This window comes from Bombus flavifrons, chromosome 8 (genome assembly GCF_040668555.2).
Source record: "Bombus flavifrons isolate JBK064 chromosome 8, iyBomFlav1_principal, whole genome shotgun sequence".
NCBI classification, from domain to species: Eukaryota; Metazoa; Arthropoda; class Insecta; order Hymenoptera; family Apidae; genus Bombus; species Bombus flavifrons.
In genome coordinates this window covers 3,896,132-3,918,275 of record NC_138449.1, presented here as the reverse complement: position 1 = coordinate 3,918,275, position 22,144 = coordinate 3,896,132, and the positions used below count along the sequence as shown (strand labels likewise).

At 34.1% G+C, this 22,144-nt stretch overlaps 1 protein-coding gene across 4 annotated transcripts in view; it reads left to right on the top strand.

Moving 5' to 3' along the window:
• The first annotated feature begins 8,326 nt into the window (after positions 1-8,326).
• The window catches only part of LOC138182791 (protein eva-1), a 334,209-nt gene continuing 320,391 nt past the window's right edge, over positions 8,327-22,144 (top strand). For all 4 annotated transcript variants that reach the window (XM_069119013.1, XM_069119014.1, XM_069119015.1 and 1 more), the window contains exon 1: positions 8,327-9,326. The gene's annotated coding sequence lies outside the window, so the exon portion shown is untranslated. The remainder of the gene's footprint in view (positions 9,327-22,144) is intronic.

Sequence of the window (22,144 nt, the reverse complement as noted above, 5' to 3'; positions counted from 1 at the left end):
ATCAACTTTGTTATAATGGTATCTAGTACTATTTTACTCAGAATGACCTACATTTGTAACATTTTTCTATAATTTAGTGATGACTTTCGGTATTAACCTTCGGCTATGATTTAATCATGTAAAAACCAGGCGCTGAACGAAGGAAAGAAATTTATCTTATACTTTAATCTTTCATTATCAATATGATATAATTTTGTATGAAATACACTTTTATAACCAATTACATATAATTTAATAAAATAATAACTCATAGTTCAGAATTCACAGTTCAGTTAATCATCTCGTCATAAATTTCGTACTCCACAGTTAAAAATTTTTAAATCAACTACCTATCGAGTTGTTAAAAATCGATTGTTAAGATACTCATGGCAATACAACCACGAAAACAATAGAGACAGCATTTTCTGACGTCTTAGCCACCTGCTGACATTTTTAGCGAGGATCCTGGCTTCCGCTTCGAGACCCTCGCCCGAAGATTGTTTGGGAAATAAAACGTTCGCAACCCCAATGATTCGCTTCGATCTAACGCCAAAATAGATGGGACACATTTTTTCGTAGCCCCGCGAGAGCTGCAACTTCAGCATCGGCAGTGTGCTCGCGGGTAACGATGATTTACGTGTCTCGTTTGTTTTTTGTAATTGACACACCGAACCAGATGGCGAGCACGAACGGCAGTTCTACAAACGAGGAGATTTCCGGAGTAATCGACGGGTATACGCAACGATCGGGAGCTCGATTCGCTAAAAAATAAAACGAAAAAAAGCGAAGTAAAAAAGCGGACGCAAAAAAAAAAAACGCAGAAAAATAACAAAGAACGAAAACAAAAAGAGATTGAACCAGATTCGAGAACTCTCGTTCGACGTTATCAAAGTTTGACGAATTTTCGACGCGAATGCGATCGTTTCACCGTTGCGGCAACAGCAAAGTTGCGGCATGTAATCTGCTTAGCGTGCTTTACGCGTCACGATAAATAGTAACCGGAAGCAGAGTAAACACGTGATGGAATTTACGATTATTGCCGTACGTATCAGCGCGCCGAGCAAACGTATAAAATTATTGCGATTTACATCCCGAACTTCACGCTGTTTCCATTAACAATCCTGCGACGTGGTTTAATTAATACCGATTCTATGCGTTCACTTCGTAGTGCCACTGAAACGTTAATCGTGCTAATGAAATGCGGCTGATTTGTCGATTACATCCGATTTTAATTATTAATCCTTTACATATAATCACCATATATATTCGGCGTACACTGCTTCATGAAGGTATTCGAACACTTACCGCAGAACATTTTTCTGTTTATGTATTTTATGTGATGTATAAAATAGTCTAAAATTTCATGAATACTGTCATGATTATTGGTAAAATTTGAAATCAATCAAAAAATATGTATAAAAGTTACAAGATATTTATTGCAAACATATACATGTAGTAAAAAATTAAGATACAGCACGAATAACCAGCATATAATATGTATTAAAGCTGGCCTATTGAATATTGAGGTTTATTATTATGGTAGTAATACACATAATATATTCATAAAATCTATAAGAATGCTTCCGTTCGAATACTTTCGTGAGTTTGTGTATATCCAAAATTTCATAACTTGGTAAATTTGAAAATATTTTAGACAACGTTTTTCATTATTTTTAGTGAAAACATTTATAGAAAGGACGAACTTAAATATCGGTACGAATGTTTGAAAGCTCTTTGTAAATCATCGATGGCGTTGAGAGAAGAAATGTTTGACGTAAACGAGTTTTCCCATTGAAAATCGAGAGTCCTGAAATATCTGTATCTCGTTTTTTGATGTTTTTGCGGTATTCGCAAACATTCTCCGCCGAGCAAAATGTCCCTGTGTAAAATCGATATTTATTCGTAGATAGTGCGTGCATACTTAATCTGGTGCGATACATATGTCGGATTCAGGTTGCTTCGTTATTGCATTGAAAACCTGAATATTTAACCTCCCATCGAATCGCCAGCTCTTTTATCGGACCTTTCTTTTGGTAAACGTAATTTGACGGGAAACGCTTCTCATTTTCGTTGACAATGAATTTAAAAATTATTATGTTAAACAATATGTATATTATATCTCAAAATTAAATATGTACCTACACATCGATGAAATAATATATGATTATATGTATAGATGTGAAAGCATAGAAGAAATCAGTCGACGTTAATAAAAATCCTTTGACGTGAATAAAATGTTAACAAACTATAGGTAAAAGTGATTCAAATATTAACGTTGATAAACGCAAAGAAGTTCCACTTAAAATGGATAAACTAGGTCGTACCTTGGTAAAAGAGACTGTATTTCGTGAGTTTTCTGCTTCATTAGGTTCAAAATATAAATCTCGCATATATGTCCTTGCTCACATGCACACTTACAGTAAAACGCTTCGATCTAATGCACCAATGATAAAGAAGAAAGAACACCTTACGTAGATATTTTAAGAAAGGTCAGAGAAACCCTTAAACTGAATGCCACCCACATACGGAAAATGCGAGTGAAGGTTTACTATCGAAATTGAAGAATGTGTGGGAACACAAATGACAGTGTCTCGAACCACGGAAAAGAAAGTGAGGTCTGAGGTTGAGATAAAAACCTTGACCTAAGAAGTGCTGAATTCGAACGCTTAGATAAGGTGTTAATTAGACAAAAAGTCTGAAAAGTCCTTAAAGAAAGGGTTTTCTTGACCAAACGATTGGAAAAGGTGAAACGTATATGTCTATGACCGCTACGACACTCATAGAAAAAATATATAAAGAAATATAATATTTACTTTGGTAGGCAGGTATGGGTGAACTATAGGTTTCCGGAAAAAAATCATTGTACATAGCACGAAAAAGATGTTATAAGACAAAATGAAATAGTTCAGAATGGATTATATAGAGTGGAGCATTGTCGAATTTAAGATTTAAATGTCTTATAATGTCTTACTTAATTTTAATTAAGATGTATTTAAGTAATTATAACAAGCAATTTCTTCGTTCTTTTATATGTCCTTGTTTCCGCGGATACGAGCATCAAAAAGACAATAAATTAGAAACGCTAAAACAAACTTCAAATGCGACGGATGTACTTTACGAGCTCAGCTGGCAGTATAAGGCAGTAATACATGTATACCGCTTTAGTAGCCTTTCTGTAACTAAAGTGGTAATTTTATTACGAGAACGGTAAACATCCTACATAAATATTGGCGTAACTAACCTGCCACATTTTATTTTCTCAAGTATAAAACAAATTGTAATTAAAAACTAAGAAAGTAGGGAAATACTTTGTGTATGTTTAGTTTGTTTGTATTACTGTATAATGTCCATTAATGTACGTTTTTTTTTAGAAACCTAGAAACCTAAAATTTTTTAACGCTTATTGTTTATGACTAAACATAGTTAGAAATAACATAAAAGATTGAAAAATCCTTTGCCATTTTTATTCTGCTGAAAAATTGCTGTCTTGTTTGCAAAATTTTACATATTATATATATTTGAGTTTTTCAGGCTCTTTGCATTGGCGAAGTGTGAACCGAACAAAAAATCCGAGGCAACCGAGGCACGTGGCATACAATATTTAAAGTAAACGTTAAGTTTGGATGTGCACGATTCTTCTATAAATAAAATACAGTTTATGTATGTTGTGGCGCAAGGATTTTGTTTCTGTAGTGCAGTACACAGTTTTGGCTCACCAAATAAAATTACCATAACTGGACCAGATGGCCCTACGTATATTTTTGGATGGTTCTTACCGAGGGTACCTAAATATCGATGCACATGGCCTCCCTACTTAGCTACAGGAAAGACTGTCAGTTCCGGTATGAGATTTGATAGCGCTCTATCGTTCAAGGAGTCAACAGGTATTGCTCCTCTGGCTTTGTTTAACTTTTCCTGCTTTTTTATTAGACACGGGTATCTTAATTACAATTTCGAAAATTATCAAATCATTCTAAAAATTTGAAACAAAACAGAGGATTAAAAAATGTATTATTTAAATGAAACATTATGAAAAATACGCGTATTTATATTATTATAGGTATTCCTACATCGGTTTTTCATATGGTCTTTTGTTTGTTAACTTGATCTTGTCAACTAAATTGATTATTTCTAAATAACCGACTGCTTGATTCTCAAACTTTCGACGTTTTTGCCAACACATCCTATGTGTATATAATTTAAACCACATTATGCCGTAATTAGTCATGGCTAAAGTAGAACACGAAACAACTTTGAGAGGTTCCTCTGTGCAGCTTTCAATAATGGATGTTTCGTAAGTTTCATTTCATGGCTGCTAGGATATCATCTTAATGAATGTCATGTAACCTACGGTAAAATGATAACCTTATAGGCATCTACTGATTGCACGGCAAAGTGTATACAACCTTTGTTTTGAATTTCAGCGTTTAGAACCTTATATTCAATTGCACCATAAATATAAAGATACCATCATTTTATATAAATTATATGTTTATCTAGTAATGAATTACTCTAACGGAAATTTGTAGAGCTAGATTTTTAGTCCTTGTTTATATACAATATTAATTTAATAATATTAATTATGATACTTTATTTAAGATACTTTTCATGGGATGAAGTATTTATATTGAGGTTTTTGATAGACTTCATAAAAATTAACAAAATCATTAAATTTATGATTAATGTCACAACATGTGTTTCATATTAATTTAACTGGATATACTTGAGAGTAATTAATAAATATTAAAAAGGAAAGAACACTTCATTTTTTCTTTCGATTTATTTTTCTTCCTAACATTTTTTATTTTTTATTTTAAAGTCACAATAAAATTTGAGATACATCATATGATTCCAGGATAGATACCTATGTCTTATTTCAGGACATTGGCTTTTCACCCTTTTGAAACCATGACCCGAGCCAAAGTCTACCCACCCACTTCCGTTTATCGCGCAGACGCAACCGACTGTTCGACATGATGTGATCCGCATGTATATTACACTCGAAATCTCGTTTCCCCCGGTCACATACGGGAGAAAAGCGTTAAACGATCAAAATGCAATTTGCGGTAAATACGGTTCGAGTAGAGGGAAATGTATACTGCACCGTAGATCACGTTTTCCAATACTCATTTAGTTTGTGTTTTCCACTTATAAGGAAATTACTTCAGTTTTGGAGCTTAGGTTTTAGCGAAATTGAAACAACAAGGAAATGTATATTATGTTGCGAAAGAAGTGTTTTTTACTCGATTATCAATTATAAAAAAAATAAAGAATAACTATAAAAGTAGATATTATTCATTATGTCTATTTCAACTTCAAACAAATATTGTCAAGAAAATCCAATAAAAAATTCAATTGATCGTTTTCCATATAATCTGAGATATAATATTAGTAATAATAGTAATATTTGATATTTTCTCCAGGGAATTAAATATGAGGAAAAACAATATAAAAATAAATTCCTGCGGATATGAACGAAAGGATCTAAAAGCGTATATCATATAAATGTTTCGGATCCAATTTCATCGACACGGTCAATTTGAAAATCAATAAAGGGACTTAAATATTTATCGATTTTCAAAGTGTACCACCGCTAAGAAGATTGACACTGTGGTCGAAAATTTTATGAGTTCCTCACATCCTGCCAGCGTGTTCTGAGCAATCATGTCTGTGCAAATACCACGTCCCGTGGTGGCGTTAAGCTTTATGACGTTAAACCTCGTAAGGAGTTACGATCATGTATACTATGTAGGGTTCAAAAGTTTATAGAAATCCTAAGATACAAAATAGCACTGTAGTAAAACAATACATATATCGTCATTTTAATTTTGTTTTATTTTTCTGGTCAATGTTTCTTGTATTACATACACTAATCTGATTTTTATGTTTTGCGATATAATGTATGGAATTCTCAACTTAACGTTTACATCTTACGCTAACATCTTTCCTACAGAGCTTAATAAACAAAGAAACAGATGACGAGACAAAATACAAAAATATGTAAAAAACAAACGGAACGAGATTTTAATTTCACGTTATTTTTCTGTTTAGTCAGTGCAATATTTATTACTAGACTGTACATGTTTATGCAAATCCAAATTTTAATGAGTATAGTTAAAGGAATAGAACCTAAACAGAGATTTGTTTTGCCATTAAATATTATCACGATCACTATACTTGAAAGTATTTCTGCATATTATATACATTCTATGTAGTTTTGGATCTTGCGATTTTCCATAAATGCATAAACAGCCGCCAGCTATCCATTACTTTTTATATTCTTCAATTTGACTTTTACATCATGTATAATAATTATGTAGTATTAAGTTATGTATTATTTTTATAAGATCGGATAAACGAAGAATGAGATGAATTTAAAACTAATGAGATGATTGAAAGTTTCCTCTTTTTTCAAAATATTAGAAAAAGGTAATGTAATAATACATCAGAAAACGTCAAATATTCGAATATTTGAAGGTAGTTCTTTCACATTGGTAGCTATCGCCGACATTCTAACTGACAATTACTTCAAGAATGTGACTATGAAGCACTGAAGATGGCGGTGTCCAAAGATTTGGACTTCCTGTCTCCTGACAACGTTATTACGTTTTAGCGGCTTGTGAAATTCGTTCCTGGAAATTCTATTTCGAGATGATCGTGTTAATAGCAGCTATTCGAAAAAGAACATCCTCGTCCTACTTAAATCACAAAATTGTCTAGTTTACGGTACTCTATTAATATCGCTGCTTTGAAACATTTTTATTCTTAGATACGTCGCTGTTTCTAAAATGAACTGAAAACTCCAAATATTTAACCTTAAGAGATTTATTTGTTGACTAACGAATTAAAAATTGCTTCGAAGTACAAGTAATGGAAGCATAAATGGAGCAAATTTCTTTCTCGTTTACGATATTCTGCCTCGAATTCCGCGATCAAAAATTCGTTGCAAGAAATACCATCTGTTGAAAACTGTATTATGTAAATCATAATTCCTGAGTGACAGATGGTGCATCGACATCATAGATCACGATACATGTAAGGATTTATGCGACCATCTATCTCCGTGTAGCATTATGAAACTTCACGTGGTCACTAAGGCAACAACTTTCATTGATGAAACAGTAATGAATAAAAATGTAAAATAAAAAGCTCATCCTTTGCTACACACGTGCCCTCTATATATCCTTGAAGAAAATTTTGGAAAATCAAATTTATTATTCAATAAAAGATATCAATGCAGACATATATAATATACATATTTTAATACTTCTTCTAAACTTAATTAAGGAACGCGATCTATAGAAAATTTATAAAATCGAAAATATATCAGATTAATTGAACCTAAAATAAATTAGGTACGTTTAAACATATTTCTCTATAATCTTCTTAAACTATTGGAAGTTCTTGTCTATGAGCTTTGGTTTCTTAATTGTTCTTTAAGATGATATTAGACAAAGAATAGTCCAACCAAGAATATTTATGAAATGTCATGTGGTAATTAACCCATTTTGATTTATAGATAGCACATAACATCTTGCGATATTTACATTGGATTGTAAAGATACGTATCATTTCATATGTTTGATTCAAATGTTTTGACAAAAAATCATTGTCATAGTTATAAGTCTTGTATTTACTTTTTCTGTTAAAAACTTCTATTGAAGCTCTTTCTGTATACTACTATTTAATTCTGGCAAAAAATTTTCATGATTTATAAATGATTATGTATCAATTCATATAGTAGTACATACATTATTAGTATATAGAGTATCTGAGATGAATAGTTCAGAATAAAAGATGAAAATATAATCTATACAAACTGATCATTAACAAGATTCCTAACCTCATTTAACAGTTCTTATATGATACTCATTTATAGTTTCATACACAAGTATCATTTTACCTATATAATTAAATTGTAAAATTTAAAATTGATATCACTTACGTGCAAACACATCAACTGCAGCGACACTTTTCTTCTTTTCTCGCTAAGTACCTTTTTAATTTGTTGTAAATATACACATATTTTTAGGTAAGTACTTTCATATTACTTTTTCTTACCACAAACAAATTTAAGCTTCTCACATTCCAATCTAACACCACGATACATAAGATCAACGAAGGGTTAAATGTTAAAGTAAATGCACTAACAGTAATTCTTACCAATCGTTGACCAGTGGTCAAGATTTACGAGGTCATGATCATCTTTGTCGAAGAGCACGGCTTCCGAGATAAACGCAGATCGTCGAAGCGGTAGGCAAGCGCTGATTGGCTAACGGAGAGCGCGCGGGTGCGTACAACTCTGACGTCACGCTTCGCCCAGTTTGAAATCGTCCCGGCCGTCAGTCGCGCGCCGAACGTCGAACCGAATGCATGTGGTGTTCCTCATTTTTTGTCCGTTGCCTTTTCAATTACTTTTTTAAACATCGTCGTAATTCGTTCGTCATTTGTTCACGAATCGTCAGTGAGAAAAAACCAATGAAAAAGTGACGCTCGACTTTATCGACCGGTTTCATAGTGTACAGTGTCACTGTGAGAGTTTGACATTTATTGTCGGATACATTCTCCGCTGCTAACTCGCCTCGATTCGATCGTTGTCGATGATCGTGTGCAACGAAAAGAAAGACATTCTTCCACCGCTCAAATCTACTTTGTTTTCACGCACAATTGACAGCATGCGTTTGAGTGATGGTGGATAGCATTTCTCTGACAAACATGTGTCAGTGAAACGACGTTTGCTCGGGAGACCACGTGACCAGTGTTGGAAGATTATGTGAACAGCGTCTTTACAGAAATCGTGACACTCTGATCTATCGAACATCGATACTCACACGTTATGTGATAATCGACGTATGACATCGACATCGAATTAGTGAGCAATCGCCATTATAAGTAACGGTTAATTCGTTCTTGCGTTTTATTGAGATTATATTAACGAACTGAATGAGATTACATTAGTTTGTGATACGGTGTATGTGTTGAAAATTTCACCAATTTTATGCTTAATATGCATGACACGGTGAAACGGACCGGCTCGATACTCAAGGTCGTCGATTTGAATTCGACGAATTTGCGATCGTTCTTCGACGCGTGATTTTCTTCTGTTTACGCGCTACGTTTATACTTTCCTTGAAAGTGTCCAACTTGACTTAATTCTCGCTCATTGGTGAGAAAGCGCTTGTGATGTGCTGGTGTTTGTGTCACGTCGACTGAGAGCTTACACGGTGTGCGCCGAATGTCAAGACGATAATTGGTGCTGTCTTGAGGTCGAGTGACTCGTGTCATCATGTTGACAATTGTTTTGCTGCTCCTTTTGGGTCAACCGGTTATACCGGCGGACTACTTGGGTGAGTTTATTTCTGATATTTTTTACTGACCTTTGCTGGAAATTTTCGGTTAAGTATAATAATATTAAACTAACTAAAATTACTAAATGTGAGATGTGAAACGTTATTATACAAATGTATTGTACGTGTAAAGCGCTTAATATCGCTACGAACTTCGAATTTTATATTTCAATCTTATACTCATTCTAGGAAACGAAAGGAATTTGTAATGGGTTTCAAAAGATGTTTAACGTAAAATTAATACGAGAAAAGAAGTTTTAGTTCATTCTTCCTAGTATCTGATATAAACGTGTAACAAGTTAAATTGAATAATGATAATGATATATCATATATTATACTTAAACAATTCAGTATTATTTTATTTTTTTGCTAGCAATTTTGAAATCTCAATTTTTTTTCATCCTATTCCATTTCTACGTACAAACGAAGTATGAATTACGAAACGTTATGAATTTTAATCAGATCGGAGTTTTACTACCGTCTTAAAATGGTATCGTAAAGAAGTTTCCAAGCTTAAGCTTCCTTGTTCATATTGTGAAAAGATGTCTCAATATTCCGATCTCTGTACTTGGTTCGGCAATCTGGTCCAACTAACTGCGTTAAATCCTACGCATTTTTTATGTCTTTTCGTTGAAACATCGTGAATGACATCATAGATGCGGCATTTCTCTTTTATGGGATTCTGTAAACTGTCAGCACATGTAAAGCAGACGCTGCATTGACAAAAAGTGTTGAAAATAAAAAGTGATCGAACTAAATACGTTTCTTATTTCGAAAGAAAAATTTATGTTAAATATTATCAAGAATATCGAAAAATATTTGCAAATAATCGCAGAATAATCGCAAATACACATTATTTCGGTAAATAATATTCTTCGGATATGTCTTTTGCCTTTTTATTAATAGAGAAACATGTAATAATGTACACGAGTACAGCATATTCATAAATTTTTCCTTGCTGAAACAAACGTTTATGTAAATCGTTATTTCAAGTTCTGTAATGTATTTAATATGTATATTAGTCAGAACGTCACCGATCTATTCGATGAGACAAATGCTGAAACTAGTCGAATAATTCCGCATTGCGTTAGAAGCGTAATTAATAGATAGACAATCTATTTCTAAAATATAAAATTGATATTTATACGTTATTACGATAAATTGTATTATCTGTTAAATTCATTTTGAAATTTCTAACTTAGAATTAATAGGAAATATGAAAGCAAAGAAGTACATTATTGTCGAATAAAGTAGATATTTGCAGAAGTAGTTTGCAGAGTCAATATCATAAATGAAAATTTCAAAGATACGTTTCATCATTTTTATTTATATCGCATGGAATCAATTAATAAATTACCTTTGCATAAAATAGTATCTATACCGTATAAATATTCATTTCATCATTTTTTTATCCACCTCTGTATATTTTAAATTTATAATGAACAAAACAAATTGCTAGTATAAAATCTATGCCATTGAAGTAACATGTTTTTCTTAGTAGAAATTGCGTTTAATCACATGTCTCTGCCTTTATCTCTCGAGGAAATCTAAGTGCGACCGTCTACAATAATTAATGTAATCGCTTGATGAAGTTAAGTTGCAATGCTAGCACCATGTATATATAAGTACGTCTGTGATACTAGCATTTCCACGCATATTAAACTTGCTACGTCAGAAGTGTGTTGCTTCAAGGCAATATACTCCAGATATAGGATAAGCATTCTAATATAAATTAGTTTACTTTCTGTGCATCACATTATTTCATGCAAATTTTGCAACGTAGTCTTGTTCTATAAATTTTCGAATATTCTCATCGATAATAGGAATGCAATAACGAGAACGAGCATCGAAGATCTTATGAAACATCGTTAAAATTTCACGAAGTAACAGAAATTCGTTTCGAATAGAAAGCTTTCGTATAAAAGACGTGTTTTCTGATAGTTCTGCTAACTTAAAGCAATCTCCGAGAGATTGCAGTTTATTACGTAAAGTCTTTTGCATTTGTTTCGTCGTATCGGACAGTTTGTAAGGAAACTTAAATGAATGTTAAAGACATGGAAGAGCGATATAATATCGAACTGTACAACATTTGTGGAGTAAGTTGGAAGTCGCATCAATTGCTTCTACTTCGTTTTATTGTTACTTCTCATCCAATTTTACTTTAATTCTATCTTAGTTGTGCCCTACTTTTATGTTACAATTTTAATTACGAAACTCGTGAAACGTGTTAATTTCCGGAAACATTTATTCGAATATAATTTTTTAATTTCTCTGTTTTGATAAATCTGAGAGAAAAACGGACTTTTTGACAGACAGACAAACATATATGTATAAATACTGCTTAAATACAATAATATTCTAAGTAAAAATCAAATGCTACTAAGGAGATTACATATTACAGTAAACAATTTTCTATTGCGATATTCCTCAAATCATCTTTAATATAAATGAGTCAATGATTTCTTATTTTATTTATTTTTAAATGATATTTTTTAAGTCAGTTTTTTCTTATTTCATATTCAAACAATCGAATCAACTTATGGTTATGTTTGTTCCTTTAGTTGCTTGTCAAACATTCTATGCATATACTTAATATGATGTTGACTTAATATGATTAGGTGAACGCTGTGTAAGTACACGTGTTGCAGTTAGATAGTTGAATCACGTTACAGCAATGCAAAATGAAAGGCGAAGAATTCTCCTGCGTAGCAATAGTCGAATGAGATTTAGTTGGTTATCGATACTATTCATAACTCTTGAAAAGGTAAACGGAAATAGGAGTTAGCGCATTAAACATTTATAATTAACGTTTTTTTTTATTTCACCGGGTCAAACAGCTAAACGGTAACGATCCTTTTTGTAGATCAATGAATAATGGATAATGATCGCTGAATGTCTGCGAAACGGAACTCCATAAGGATTCCTGGAAGTGATTATGCAAAATAGTTGGATACCTCTTACTGTAGGATATGCTGTTTATTAGATAGTAATAAATCATGAATATTTTTCGACTTGTGGGATATTGTATAGGAGTAACATTCCATAGAGTTCTCCGATATTATCAATTAAGTATCTGTTTTTTACTATGAATTGAATCACTCTATAAGATCACTATATGTAGAAGAGATTTCGAACACCTAGTTTTATACTCTATTCATTAATTTAAATTCATGTCTGACCATCCTTTTAGTATACTCACAATCTCGACATTTAACTTATGACGTTTAGTATTACCATATAACTGAAAAAAATAGTCATATAGAAAAAGTAGTCATATAGACAATGGCAATCAATAAAATGGATGCGTTTTCTATGCATTTCAAACAGATTTCTTGAAACTACTATTTCTATTTGTATTATTAGGAGAACAAAATGGACCATACATAGTTCAATAAAATAACTCGGGGTTTAAAAATAGTAAGAATTTTTTAATCGAAACAACCAGAAGATGGGAATAATGTCGTTTTTCTACGCCTAATAAATCGACCAATTATTGTTACGAAGAAAGTACGAATATATGTTAGGTTCATTTTACCGGGGTGTATCCCGATTCCATTTCGTTCTGGGCGAAAAATAAATCGTTCGGAGCATCGAGCGCTCCATCCACCATTGTAGAAGATGAACAGCTCCATTCGCGAGAAACAGAAGCCGCCGGAACCCGAAGTTCGCGTCCATTTTCCGCGATTCCAACGAACTTGCATCGATCCAAACTACTTGGAGTAATACGGATACCAAGGTTACATGGTCGAAACTCGATGCGCGATCTAACAAAGTCGACTGAATGTTCGTCGAACGAAAAACTCGGGCGAACTCGTCGAGAAGACTCCAGGAGCAGTGAATGGAAACGGAATAAGAATAATGAAAATAAGGAGGGAACTGTTCGGAGGAGAGTGGTTTGCCACTCGGTTTGCAGAGAAGGACGAATAGTGAGCGAAAGAAGTGTGTAATTATCCTCGTAAATCCATCGGACATTTCGCGAAAGGGAGGGGAGAAAGCGAACCGTAAAACCGGGACGAATAAATGAAGAATCTAACGGACACTTTCACGCCCTTTGGACAGCACTTTGTCGATAGCCGAGTTGGTTGGATCGCTCGTAAATTCTTATTATAATTGGCATGATTGTAGCCACGGGAATTCTGATTGGCTGGCATAGCCAAGCTATTCGCTAGTTTGAAAAGTTACCGCCATCTCCATAAATCGTTTCTGGTGACGGTGAACGACTGTGAAGTCTCGCGTGGCTGGAACTCGTGAAAATGGGGTTGAAATGCAAAAAAAAAGAAGACTGGAAAATAAAAAGAGGAGGAAGACAGGAAGGAAAGTTGGAATAGAGGGTAGAAAAGGATTTTAATGTTGGAATGATGGATTTTCTTTCATTGTCGCGAAATAGGCTTCTGCTGGAAACTAGTCTAGTTCGTTGCAACGCCTGCAGTTGACTACAGAACGCTAACAGTCTCGTTAAGATCGCATCTCGCCGTAATACCAGAGTTGATATTTTACAGTAGATAAATTACGCTGATACCAAGGAAGATGGGATAGCAATTTTTTGCCGGCTACTAGGGGATAAATCGGTGCTGGATTGCGGGAGTAGATCTTGCTTTATAAACTCGCTGATATGTTTACGACCAAACGATGAATATGTTTTGATCGTTATAGGAGAAGAAAAAGCCAATGGAATTTGAGCTTGATGTCCTGCTGATTTGAGCGGACGATTCTAAATGTCATAGAACTTACTATTTTTTGATTGTAGTTTGTGATTTTGGTTTTTAGTTGTTTCGATCGTTACCACATTTTTATTTAGAGGAAAATATTTCATGTTATGTAGTTCATTAAAAAAAATTACAAATTCGTAATTTTGATCAAAGCTATGGATATATTGATTCTTTCCCTGATTATTTTACATTCCGTAAGTTATTTTCTGGCACATTCGCTTCACAGTTCTCGCGGTTATTCCGTAGGAACACTGAATCGTGACCGAATTTCGTTACAAAATTACTTTTCGTAGTCGCATTTATGTACGTGTTCGTTCTGTCGCGGTGTTTTCCGTATGTGTTGATTGTTTAATTACTAAAAATGAGGTCGTGTATTGCGGAAGCACGCACCCCTATGCATGCTTTGTGAAGAAACAATACCCATCCGTCCATAATTCACCGTCATAGAAGGAAACCCAGAAACGGTGCTATTTTCACGTATTTCTCAAAATGACTTATTTTTCGGACCAATGCTATACGCGTACTGTAAACGGTGTATTATATTTACGACAAATCCAGACTCCCAGTATCGCGATATAAAAAAGCAAAAATCTTCGCCTCTGCTGTTGTTTTTCTTCCAATATTTTTTCAACACATCCCGCCGGCACTATCAACATGTATCGTCTGCAAATATTTTTATTGGCTGTTTTGATTTTACCTGTCTGCTGGTGTTATCACGGTTTTCCATAGAATTAATTCGATTAAAATTACCAAGCTTGATGAAATTCTTGGAAACAAGGATTAAATTACTCGGAACTTAATAATTTTATAACTAGTAGCCCTGTGACACAATCATCTATGTTGTATTCTAATTTCATAATTAATTTCATAATTAATGATATATGACACATAATATTTGTTTTGTGACTTCAAAATATTATAAAATATTGTATTAAACGCACATGTGTTTAGATACTCTCGTAGACGAGTGTATATTATTTGCGGACTATTCTAACACAAACATACCTAATATCACAATCACTCAATCTCTCAATAGCCACTACCGATAGTAAGTATTGGTAGAAAAAGAGGGCTAAAGAGGAAGCAGGAAGAACGAGAAGAGAAACGTGTTCTCAACGTGTTACGAACTTCTCTGTGGAAGTGGCCGTTTGCCTTGTGCGTTCTTTTTTGGGGAAGAAAACTTGCCGAACGGCAGAGAGTAGCTCGTTTTCAAGCTTTTCCATTTCCACTTCACTCTGTCGACTGTTTCACGACTCCCGATTCAGCGAGTCGCGCAGCTTGCCATTGGTTTAGCGTTCTATGCTTCGCGGAAGTGCATTTACCTATTGTTCAGCTCGCTCGTCTTTCGTTGGGATTTCAAGAATCGACCAATCTTCGCATCTGCTCGTGTGTAAATTTTCTCCCTGTGTGCAACGTATCGAATTCATATTCGAGAGTATAATCGGATGTAGCTGATATTTGAATTTGAAGCCGTAAGCCTCCTTTAATCTCAAACATTTTTTTGACGTCTTGATTTGAAAATACTGCTCTTTGTTTTTAGACGTTATCGTTCGTAAGATTCTTGTTGAACTTTCGTGTTGTTAGAGTGATATTTGAAAGGATAGAGAGATTTGTAAAAAAATGAAACTATTTCTTGAAGATAATAAAAGAAATTTATAATAGAAATGTTATGTATTCGCTTTCTAGATATTAGTTGTTTGTTATTTGTTTGAATATTTTATATAAAATTTGAGTCTATCAAAGCTTCGTTCTATATTCCTAATTTTCACATATCATACGATATTCTTCACACACACAAATATTTTTCACATGTACAATATTCCGATGACATGAATGCAAACGATTAATAATTTTAAAACGTACAGTTTCATTAGCTGTGCAGGGTAACGAAATGATATATATATATATATTAAATTATATAAAATGAAGTGAGCGAGCCTCCAGGTATACGTATGGCATTCCTCTGATACCTGCATCTGTTTTCGTGCGAATTTGTGACTAAAATTGGATGCTGCATCAGTCTGATAAATCATATTCGTCCTTATCAAAACGGTAATCACATAAACTGGCGTACAGTGCCGCTTCGATACGTTTCATTTTCCTCGTTCAGTTCAGGCGTCTAATAATTTCATATCTGGCGTGAAATCACTCAAATGGAGATATTAAAACACGAAGTGTATAATATCAATAGCAAGCTGATTTATTATTATTCTTTTAATTTTTGAAAACGTTTGTAGTAAGAAGATAGAAAGTAGGAACATAAAGAACTTCAAATATACTTCTTTGTAATTATCTATTACACGGTACATTTAATTTTATGTACTTAAACGTAATTAGAACTGTATCACGCGTGGAATTTTTCGATTGTATTTCTCCAACAGTCGACTAATTTTTCGAGCTTCGCGAAACAAGCGTTTAAAGTTTTAGCGCATTTCATGAAGAGGAAAATTGCTTTAATATTGAAGGGAATTCGCTGTTATTTAGCCAGAATTCTATCGCTGGTGATATAATTCAACTTTATACGAAATATTGGAGTGATCTTGAAAAAGTATATAAATTACATATACTTAAAATACATAAAACTATATAAAATATTTAAAGTAAATTTTTCATTATAATATTTAGTATATAAAACGAGTCTCTACTCGTGTTCCATTTCTTTAATTTTATTTATGGTAGCATAATTCGCATAGACATCCGTACAATGAAAAATCGATATTATTTTCCCATTAAATAAATATATGTATCGCTTTGAAGTACATAACGATTTAAATTACATATTCCAAATTTATCCAATAAAAGTATAATCATACAACCGTCGTACATACGCATACATCGTACTTGTTACAATCGAACGATGCAGCGTTATTCGATATGCCTTAACGACAAGAATATCAATGCTGTCCAAAGGATAATTGTATAAATTAGCTGAATCGCAGATGGCACGGTACTGTTTACGTTGCAAAGCAGCGGATTTCGAAGTGAATTTCAGCTCGTTCGATTTGCAGTCTAGTTAATAGATGTGAAATTATCCGAACGCAGAGTCGCACACTGCTCGGCCGTCGCATTTATTGGTTACGATTGATGAGATGGGCTCCGTAATACGTGGATAACTTCGCGAATGAAGCGTGCATCGTGTGTCCCAGGGAGTGATTATCAATTGTCAGTTCCCAATTGTTGTCCTATGATCGATTGCGTGTCGGCTGTAACTGAAATGGTTATAATAATCCGTTAATGACACAGCTGCACGCATAAATCCTGTTTGATTGCGATTTAATTTAAGAGGCCTTGGGACAGAAGTCTAAATAATTTTGGTGATAAAATTAAACAAAGCTCGTTTTTCGTTTACGAAATTATTATTACACATATTTCTACGGTATTCGATTGTAAATGCACATACGTTTGTTTCTTATTTGATTGAAAATGTTGTACATGAATTTTTAATTGGAGATATTGTACATGACTTTCTGAATTTTCGGATATTTAAATAATAATTTGATGTTATTTATATCTCAAATTTTTTTAAGAATTTAAAGGATCTACCAACTAAAACTTTTTGGTACTGATATAACTTCTTCTCCTCGTCTATAAATATCGTTTACCTTTATATCGACCACTCGTTTCAATTTCATCAACCGTACTTTGTCTCCTGAACTTTTCTCCTTCAGCTTTCTTCGGTTTATCTTCGATGTACTCATTTCATCCGTTTGAACACGCTTGTCTGTGGTTTTGTCCAAGTTTCCACCCTCTAATACAATTCTCTATTTCTTGGATGTCGTGTCGTCGACCTTGTTTTCATTATACGCGTCTTTTTTCCTTGCTACACTGTCTATACTACTGTCTTATTTATTTTTATTTCTCTCTAGGTATCACGACCTTGTAATTTTTCCGAGAGGAAGAAAAAACTGTTGCCTTGTTGCTGTTTTTTCTTCTTGACAATCGCGTTTCTCTAACGTGCCGGCTGCAGACAATGAAATTTTTGAGCCGAATACCTACTACGTTTATTAAATTTCCTTCCTCATTTCCACGACTGATGATTGTGATGATGCACGGGTTTAAATCAGCAAATCCTATGATCTTTTATTATAATGTTTTATACTGATGATTTTTTATTTTATCTATGCTCGTAATTAGCATATACAAATTTTTATGAACAACATAATGCTTTTGCTCCGAACACTAGTTCTTATCCAAATCAGCAGCATTCAAATGATAAATGATCTATGTGGCAAAATGAACATAAATGCGTTTTTTATTTCTATTGAAAGATATTCCCACTTTTGGCATTTACATCGCTTACTAAATATTTCAACTCCTAGTTTCTGACCATATTTTTCGAACCAATTTCGATTACAAATGCGATATTAAAGCACAGCTTTATTCTCATTTGTTCAATTATTATTTCCATAATGGCCAATATCCGATTAATCAGATTTATTGCAACCAGTTAAAGTTCAAAATCCTATTCGCTATAATGACCAGAAGTTTCCGACGGAAATTAAAAATATCTCGTTGTGTGGTCATTTCAACACTTAATTGCTATTAGCGTTTGGATAGAGTCATAAAATATGAGTCTGCAATGTTTTATTTTCAGTGGATTGTTTGCATTCAATGCATTAACACTGCATTTTCTGTCAAATTTTGGTCGTAAATAGTGACCTAAAATCCTGAATTCTTGAAAGAATGTCTATAATGATAGAAATATTTGTTGCCTTTCTATCAAAAATAAAATAAAGAATGGACGGAAAGTTCTTCGTAAAAGGGGAATAATAAAATAAATATTTACTTACGTTCCTATCTTTATAGTAGCTCAAAATATTTGTGCGTGCTTCTCGAGTTTCGCAGCATCATTTAAGCGTGGAATTTTTAAATATGGAGGAGAACGACAAAAAGAAAGAATAAATTAATTTCTACTTTTAAATGAATCTCTATAAAACAAGAAACTTAATTTTACTCAAATATTTCCAATAAATTATATTAGCTATATAGTTTAAGTTATGTTACATACCTAATCGCATACATTAAATCATTGGTCAGTAATATTTTGTCTCTTTTAGTTTTTAGGAATTCACAAAAGTTTCAGACCTCCACCATTCTGTCCTTACCTATCCAAAATTTCCGCTTTCTCGGCAAAACGTTTCCATATGTGTCGCTTCGTCGTGTTGGAAACACGTGCATCAGTCGAGAATTTCGCTTTACGGTTTGTATGTATCCCTCTGGACAATACTCGAAGGACTAATTTTATTGTCCGTGAATACCGCCCACCACACAGGCTACGCCGTAATTCGTCGTGGTTCTACGTTTGGGTTAGGTAGCCCGTCGAAAGTCCAAAAACCATTTACACAGTGATATAAAGGAAAAGAGGCATCGTCCGTGTGGTCGTACTATAAAGAAAATTTTATTTCTGGCTGGTATAACGTCGACGGAAATTAACTGGAGTCCCACTTAACGATCTCTCGCTTTGCTTCGTTCTAAAGGGTGTAGAAGTGTTCCTCAGCTCGAAACTATCGTATCACAATTTAAAAGATATCCGACCCGTGAAACGCCTCCAGGTTCCACGTACTCTGTACCGGGTGGTGTACTCTTCTTCTTTCCAGGGCACTTTGAGTGGCATGAAAAATTGTTAGCGCTAAAAGGCCGGAGCGGGCGGTCCCTCTCGTGCCTGCTCGAAATCCATGCGGAATTCGTGTTGAATTCTCCGAGCGATCCTCGCAAAAAATCAACGAAAAATCCAAAATGCAAGGGACAGACGGACTCGTTGAGGTCTACGCTTTCTGGCAACCGGGCGAAAATGAAATTAAGAAACTGCGGTGGCGTCACAGGCTGGTTTGGTTGGCTGACTGCTGGTCCACGGAAGCATATTACATTTCCACGTAGGAGGAGGTAGCCTGGAATACAGTAGGGAGATATATTGTAATAGCTTGCGCAGGAACGTCCTTAAAAGTCGTTGAATTTACATCTTGTAGTAGCGGGGCGACAAGTTTCGCGGAATAAGGCGCATCTTGCAATGTCGGCCAATTGTCCTTGGGTTATTCATATTAGCCTTCTCCCCCTTTCTCCCATTTTCTTCCCTTCTTTCTTTTCGTTTCGTTATTCTCGTTATTAACCCTGAACCCTAATGGGGCACAGTGGATTTCTGAGACAGGTTCGAGGATTTCTGTTGAAATTTACTAGTAGATAATAGGAATATTAATCATTTTGTGTTTAAGCTTTTTAAATTTTTTAATTTTGTTTTTGTGTGTAGCTCTATTTTTGGTATTTGGTATGGGTGACCTATGTGCAAAATTATCACAAGTATGAAAGTAGAATCTCTATTTATTTGTATACTTGTCCTTACTCTAAATTTTAGAATTTAACTGTCGTATGTTGTTAACATCTACACATTGATGTACGTGTAATGCATAAGGGAATTGAACAATTACAGGGATGATTTTTGTTGGGTATTAATATTTTTGTGTTGAAGATAGTTTTTTAAGATGTGTTTCTATTAAAAGTAGCTGTCTGATAAAAACGTACAGAATTTAAATAATATACAAAACATATAAAACATCAAAAGTAAAATACTAGATATAATATATTTGACAAATAAAACATCTATATGTATTTTATACTGCTTCCTTCTTGATAGAAATATGAAATTGTATAGATATTGCCAATCTATTATATAATTTACTGCAATCTATTATAGTATATATGTAATAACGTTATCGGGAAACAATACCGACTTTTACTAACTCCTTCGAAGCGACCGATATCGAAACAAGCAGTTTAATAAAAGCGACGTGTTCAGCGTGCTTCTGATCTGATCTGGCGCACGCTGCTCCACCAGAATTTAGGAATTAATCCAGCTAGTAATTCCATTAGTTCAGCAGATACGTTTAGGACTACTGTTACGACTAGCCTTCTAATATTTGCTCATACATAAAAAGGACAAATAGAAAACAACCGTTGCAGCGTTTCCATGAAGCGTGAAATCGAAGCACTGTCCTATCGTTAAACCAAGAGCTCTCCCTTAAACGCTACGAATCGTTGTATAATATAAAAAGATATTTCGTGAGACAATCACTGGACTCTGTCACATTTTCTGTTAGCTTAAAGTACTAAAAATCACAGACGTGAAACGCAGAGATCGTTCAATTTTTGAAGATTCACGGAAGAAATCAACGATCAAGTAGTGGAATAAAATAGATATTTTAGGACGATACACGTTTTGTAAGAACGCTTTAAATTTCAACTTTATCGAAAAAATTTCATGGAATTTTATTATTGCTTTAATCTTTAGTATCATAGTTTAAATCTGCAATATTTTTCATTCAATAATAATTTCCACGCTAGCAAAATCTAATCCGAAGTTGTCAAAACCGAAGTCATATTTTTGCACGAAATATTTATAACTTTAGATCGTATGCCCTGAACAAGATCCGAGATCTTCCTGCAGATATCTGAAATTACATATCTCATTCCCCAAAACATCCCTAAACTTCCTTGATAATTTCACGATCGCGTTACATCATTTTTATCTGATACGTAAAACTAGAAATCTGCATCCTTTAGTTTGATAACTAATTTGCTAGGCTGGCTTTTAGTCGCCCATCTTGCGTCAACCTTTTTCATTCGATGGCAGCATAGGCAGAGCAAAGCTTCGAAGAGTTGTTCGCTTTCAGTCGAATCCGTGCATATTCGCGTACTTTCATTCAAAAGGATAACATTCAGCGGATTCTAGGGCGGTGGAAGAGACTGGTGGGTATATTAATGAGCCGAGGGTTTACACGTGTGTCGTTGTACAAGAGAGAAAGAGCAAAGACCCGTTATATGTCTGGGACTAAATAAATTACGGAAGATGTTTTTAGGAGTGGATGGAAACAGATTCTGGGTATCACTCGGCTGGCCCGGTTAGCGAAATAATTTAGTAGGGTACATGGGACTCGTCTCTGCAGTTTCGCCGACTATAATGTGAACTTCATTACGACCTGGACAAAATCTCTGCTAATTATGCAAATGCTCGAAATCGCGCAGCCGAAGCATTCGCATTTTACGCTAGATATTCCTCGGTCACCTGCCACGCGTTTTCTAGATCTATTTTTCCTCGTGGATCTTTGGAGAAACGTA